The sequence below is a fragment of the Suncus etruscus genome, chromosome X (genome assembly GCF_024139225.1).
Source record: "Suncus etruscus isolate mSunEtr1 chromosome X, mSunEtr1.pri.cur, whole genome shotgun sequence".
Lineage (NCBI taxonomy): Eukaryota > Metazoa > Chordata > Mammalia > Eulipotyphla > Soricidae > Suncus > Suncus etruscus.
The window spans coordinates 110160681-110167122 of record NC_064868.1 but is presented as its reverse complement, the minus strand read 5'-3'; the positions used below and the strand labels follow the sequence as shown (position 1 = coordinate 110167122).

Sequence of the window (6442 nt, the reverse complement as noted above, 5' to 3'; positions counted from 1 at the left end):
ATAAATTGACATAAAATAAATTCACAAAAGAAAACCCAAATATAATTTCACATGTATAGAGGGGGCAATAAAATGACAAAAAAACTTAAGCATGCAGCTTTAATACGTAGAAACATTTTTATTTATATTTATTTATTCTGTGATTAAACAGCTCACAATGAATCATGACATTTGAAATCGTACACTTATTTTTGATTATTTGCTCTCCCCCACCCACAAACACTACTGCTCCCAAATGATAAAAATACAGTAAACATAAATTTGGTTTTAATAAGTTTATCCAAGGCTAAAATGATAGCACAGGGGTTATGGCTATTGCATTGCATGCAGCTGACTTAGGGCCAAAGACAGCAAGATGTGACCCAAAGTACTAGAGAAAAAGTATTTATTGCATTTTTAATTTTGTGAAACCAGCTGATCTTGATTGTATGCATAGTATCCCATTTGGTCCCCAGAGCATGCCAGGAGTTATCCCAGAGCTCAGAGCCAGGAATAAGCTCTGAGCATTGCTGGAGTGGCCCAATCTCTCCCAGAAAATAAATAAAATAAACTGGTACCTCATCATTTTCCTTTGTTCTATATAATGAGGTCTATTTGTTTCAGGGGCTGTGGATGATTGTAGCACACGTTGAATTTGGTGGGTCACTTAAAGCTCACCCAACGAAAAAGTAGTAAACCAAAATATGGATGGCTGTGAGTGAGAGAAGGCTGGGGGTGGGGTATAGCTGAGGTGGGACATGGAAGATCCCTGCATGCTAGGACAGCTGCATATTTAGGCAAGACTTGAAATCCCACAGAGTGACAGGTACTGACCACAAGAGACTTACTAGCAAGGACCGTGGCTGTGGTCTGAACATAGAAAAGCTGGTACAGGACATTAGGGAACCTCTGGGACAGTTCTAGAGAGATCCATGGTCAGGCACAGAGCACAGAAATTTTACCCATGGGAGTGTGGCTGTGGCAAGAAATTAGAAAAGTCAGAACACCAAAGAAGTGCTTGGGCACAGTTAAACAGGCCCAAAGACATGATTTCAGACTAGGAAAGCAAAAACTGTCAGGAGAATATTGTAGAGATATAACCAGGCCACCCTGCACTGTAGCTGGGCAGATGCCAAGGAACAGAACAAAAGCCATACATGGCACCAGACAGCACAACAGAATGAGTGACTCAAAGGAGAGGCTTGGCCATTGAGGATGTCCCAGACCCATCTATCTGAACTATAAATAAACTCTACTTAATCTTAGGAGTTTTGTTTGAAAATCTTCCATACAATTCTCAAAAACCAGATATGGAAAATCGACTTTATTATATGTGCCATTATCTTTTTTTATTATTTTTATTTAATTAAAGCACTATGAGTTATAAAATTATTCTTATGTAGGTTTTAGACATACAATATTTCAGCCCTAGTCCTGATATCAATGTCAAATTCTCTCATTAACTTTTGTCTTTTTTTTTTTGGGGGGGTCACACCCGGCAGTGCTCAGGGGTTACTCCTGGCTCCATGCTCAGAAATTGCTCCTGGCAGGCACGGGGGACCATATGGGACGCCGGGATTCGAACCGATGACCTTCTGCATGAAAGGCAAACGCCTTACCTCCATGCTATCTCTCCGGCCCCTCATTAACTTTTGGATTGTTTTATTTTGTTTCGGGACACATCAAGCAGTGCTCAGGGCTTTTTCCTTGCTCTGTACTCAGGGATCACTCTTCGATGGCTTGGGGGACAATATGGGGTGCAGGCAATTCAGTCTGGGTCAGGTACATATAAGACATAGGCCTTACGAGCTATAGCTCCAGCCCAGGAAAACCAACTTCCCAACTAACAGTTCCTCACTTTCATTTGTTTGTCCTTGGAGTCAGTATTCCTTTTACACAAGTAACTCTGCTTCCCAATACTCATATCTCTAAGTGATACTACTTAGTTCAAAAACAAGTTTAACCATTTAATTGCTATTAACAATAATCCACATTCCTTTAAAATACTAACAGATTTTCAGTGTCCAAAAGAGACTTCAGAGGTCCAAAACTTTCTGTGTTGTGGTGACACATTAATCCAAAACTGGTACCACCTGAAGATAGCACAGTAAGTAGTACAGGGGCATGGTGCTTGCCTTTCATGTGTCTGATGTCAGTTGTATCCCCAGTATCCCATATGATCTCCAGAAACTGCCAGGAGTGATCCTTAAGCTCAGAGCCTAAAGTCGTATCTGTGCACAGCCATTTATTTCCCAAAATTTCATGGACTGGGCACCATGATGTTCCTGCAGGCGCTACACTTGGTGGCCTGCGGTCTGGCAGGGGCCTCAGCGACAGTGCTCTTCTCGGCCATGGCTGTGGGCAAACCCCACATGGGTGGCGACCAGGAGCCGCACAGGGTCTGAGCTGTCGGTGGGGCCAGTGCTCCGGAGACCTGGCCTCTGGGACCCCAACTGGGACAGCTGAGAACCACGGTCCTGGCCAACCTGCGGAAGAGGAGCTTGGAGTCTGGAGAGGAGGAGCTGCCTTCCAGGTACTACAAAGCCAGTACCACGTGGAGGCCTCCCAGGAAAAGGCCTGCACCCTGACGCCCCTGGAGCGGGAAAAAGCTGAACTCACTAGTCTCCGGCTTGCAAGTTTGGTGTTGAATTTTAATCAAATTGTCCATTCCTCTATGACCCGAGCGATAGAAACCATTGACATCATCAGCAAGCACCTTTCAGGCATCAGCAGAGTCAGCACGGACTTGCTGAGGGAAGGCGCCCCCATTGAACATGACCCACTTGTGTCTCACTGGAAACCAGAGGCAGTGCAGAATTACGAAGATGGAGTCTGGATCGAGGCTGCCTTCCGTAACTACATCCACCAGGCAGATGCCAAGCAGCAAGAGGACAGTTTTGAGATCTTCATCTGCCATGCCAATGTCATCCGCTACATCGTAAGTTGGGTTCTGCATTTCCCGCCAGAAGGCTGGCTCCATCTTTTCCTCAACAATGGCAGCATCATCCACTTGGTAGTTCGGCCTGATGGTCGAGTTACGTTCAGGACCTTCGGGGACACTGGCTTCATGCCTCCAGAAAAAGATCTCACGATCCTGAGGCCTGCCTGGGGCCTGCACTCCGCTCTCGCCCTCTATTCAGCTCTCCTGTGGTATTTTCCTTCACAGGTCAATACTGGTTACATTTCCTTTCTCCAGGACAAGAAAGAATTACTTAAGTGTGATGTGATAGTACTGAAGGCCCAGGATGGAAAAGGGAATCAGTCAGATCATCTTCTCGTACCTTCTTGTCTCCCAGGGCTAGCCTGTGGAATTTACAGAGACCTGTGTTGGGGATTGGACAGATACCTTAACTGTATGGACCTTGCACGCAACCTCTTAGCTCATGGTCGCAACCAGCCATTAACCCCCAGACATGTTGACAAAGCCTGTCAGCACAAGAGCCGTTGAGGAGTGTATCTGAGTTTCCATTTGGAAAACCTTCCATATTTCCTTTACACCCTTTTGTCAAACTTAAGTATTTGTCAGATGTGTTCTTTAATTGGCTTCTTGCTTTGAAAACCAGTCTCACACTCCAAAATTATGGAACACTGTCAGTTAGACCTGAACTAAACTTTCTAGGTCTTTCCAGCACACGAGCACCTGTACAAGTGAGAGGGGAAAAGATAATAACCCGAGGGTGCCTGCTTTAATAAAATATCTGGCAGTTCAGTTTTAAGTTTACCCCTTCAAAACCATAAATTTATGGATTATGATATTTAGATTTGATGTATCCATCCCAAGTGTTAATTATGGAAAACCGTGAAGTAATTTCTGTGAAGTGGGTATAAATATTTTCTGCTATCAGTGCAACTAGCTGGAATATTTGGTCCATTTCTCTTGTCAACTTTGGGAGTAACTATAAAATAAAATTTTTATTTTACTTTTTTTTCAAAATTAAATTTCTTAAAATAAATCAAATAAAACTTGTACCTCTTTATAGTTGGGAGAAATTTTAGATTTACTAGTGTAAAAAGATGTATTCCCATTCTAAGGTAATTTCCCCTTCTAGAAAGCACTCTTCAAATTTCAGCAGATTATATTGTGAGGTATTTCCTCCTGATTCATTTTTATCAAGTTTGTTTATTACAGTGGACCAAAAGACAACAAAACATAACCTGAATTACAAGGAGCAAGGCAGTGATGGCTATAAAGGGAGTGACCAGTAGCAACCTAGAAAGTTACCTCCCACATCCAATATATGTGCTTCACAGGAAAACAACAAAAATAACAAAGCTATAAAGTTAAAAAATCCATTCAAGTGTGATGGTAGGCAGGGAGGAAGATGGGAAGGTAATTGATACAGGACTAAAAAGAAATTATTCAGACTAGTGCAGAAACATGGACTCTATATAAATAAGAGTTGCAGAAAGTTTCTGGTCCCTACAGATTTATTGCTATTAAAAATCCATGAACTCTTGCCAGGTATATGCAGCTCTTCAGCATGCACAAGCAGAGAAAATTTAGTTCCTTGGAGAGAAGTGACTATGAACATGGCCTTTGGCAAGGTGGGTCCTGTTTTTCTTCTTGGGGGTAGATGAGTGAGGGTGAGTTGTCATAGTCACATTTAGGTCCTGCCCATGTGCTCTGGGTGGAAAGTTATTCAGCAGCCCTAGGAAAGTTTAGTTTGGCAATTCATAATGCAGTAAAAGGAAGTTTCTGCAGAGGTTGTGCCCATTAGTAGGATGGTAGGAAGGTCTGTGAAAGTCTGTTGTATAAGAAAAAGATTCCCAAATTATTTGATCTACTCACTCCTTTCTAACATAAAAATATATTGATAGGTGTCTCCTTAAAAAATCTACCTTTTGGGGGCCAGTGAGGTGGCGCTAGAGGTAAGGTGTCTGCCTTGCAAGCGCTAACCAAGAAAGGACCCCAGTTGGATCCCCCGGCGTCCCATATGGTCCCCCCATGCCGGGGGCAATTTCTGAGCGCTTAGCCAGGAGTAACCCCTGAGCATCAAAAGGGTGTGGCCAAAACAAACAAACAAAAAATCTACCTTTTTAAGTGAAGAAACAGAAAGTCTCCAATTATCCACAATGTTCCTAAGTGCTTCTCTGGATCATACCAGAGTTTCCTCCCCTATTTTGGAAAACTGGCTTAAGAAAATTAAGGAGGGTCCAGAGATATGACTCGTGTTAGAACACATGCCTACCATGTGTGAAGCCTTGAGCTGGATTCTGAACAGCCACCTCATGTTTGACTTTGGTGACCCCTGAGTATTGCCTTAGGGTTGAACATCACTGTGACTCCCTGCTTAAAAAGGAAACAAATAGCTAAAGAGATAATGCAGCAGGTAGGAATCTTGTCTTGGAAGCAATCTATCTGGGTTCAATATGGACAGATCCTTGAGTGCAGAATCAGGATAATCCCTGATTATTTCCAGCTGTGGCTCACTCCCATACCCCAATACATTTTAAAAAAGGATTGGAAACTATCACAGAGATGAGGTATAAATGGAAGACATATGCCCTGTTAGAAATATTTGTTTCACTATGTTACATCCACACAATGGAATACTACACTGTTGGGAAAAATTAAGTTATGAAATTTGTGCATACATGCATAGACATGAGACTATCATGATGAGTGAAATGAATCAGAGGGAGAGAGATAGACACAGAGTAGTCTCACTGATCTGTGGGATATACGAAAAATAAAAGACAATATAGCGATAGCGCCCAGAGACAACAGAGAAGAGGGCAGGATGGACCAGTCCATGATATGAAGCTTACTACAAAGAGTGGTGAGTGCAGTTAGAGCACTAACTGCACCACCTACAACTACCACAACAATGATATTGAGAAAGAAATAGAATGTCCCAAAGAAAGGCAGGTGGTGGGGGAAGAGGGCAATGGGGAACATAGGTGGTGGGAAAGTTATACTGGTGAAGGGTGGTGTACATTTGACAACTGAAACCCAACTAGGAACATTTTTGTAACCACATGCTTAAATAAAGAAATTATTTTTTTAAATAGGTGCAATTTTAAAAACAAATGTGTTTCACTGGCACCGAATAAAGGAAATGACAACAGAAGCAGCCACTAATGATATGTGAAAACTGCTTGAAATGAAGAAAGTAAAAAACAAACCAAATCCAAAGTAGTAATGATAATTTTTCATGTATAAAAACCATTGGAAGATTTCAACTAATTAAGTTGAAATGCAGTTATTTACTGAACCAGTGCTATTTGAAGCAGTACAATGAGTAGAAAAGGGACCAAAACATCCTCCTGGTGTAGATTGCATAAACAAGTAGAAAAACATCTCAGCAATTATTTGCAGATACTGTGGAATAGGTGTGATTTTCTTGGAAATTTTTATCACTTATTCTTTAGTCATGGTCATTTTCATGGCAGTATATGATATCTCATTGTGGTTTTAACTTACAATTTCAAATAATGAGTGATGTGAATCATCATATTTTTA

General features: G+C 41.8%; 1 pseudogene; it reads left to right on the top strand.

Annotated features, from left to right (window-relative positions):
- The first annotated feature begins 2255 nt into the window (after window positions 1-2255).
- LOC125999007 (serine/threonine-protein phosphatase PGAM5, mitochondrial-like) lies at window positions 2256-3427 on the top strand (annotated as a pseudogene).
- The last annotated feature ends 3015 nt before the right edge of the window (window positions 3428-6442 follow it).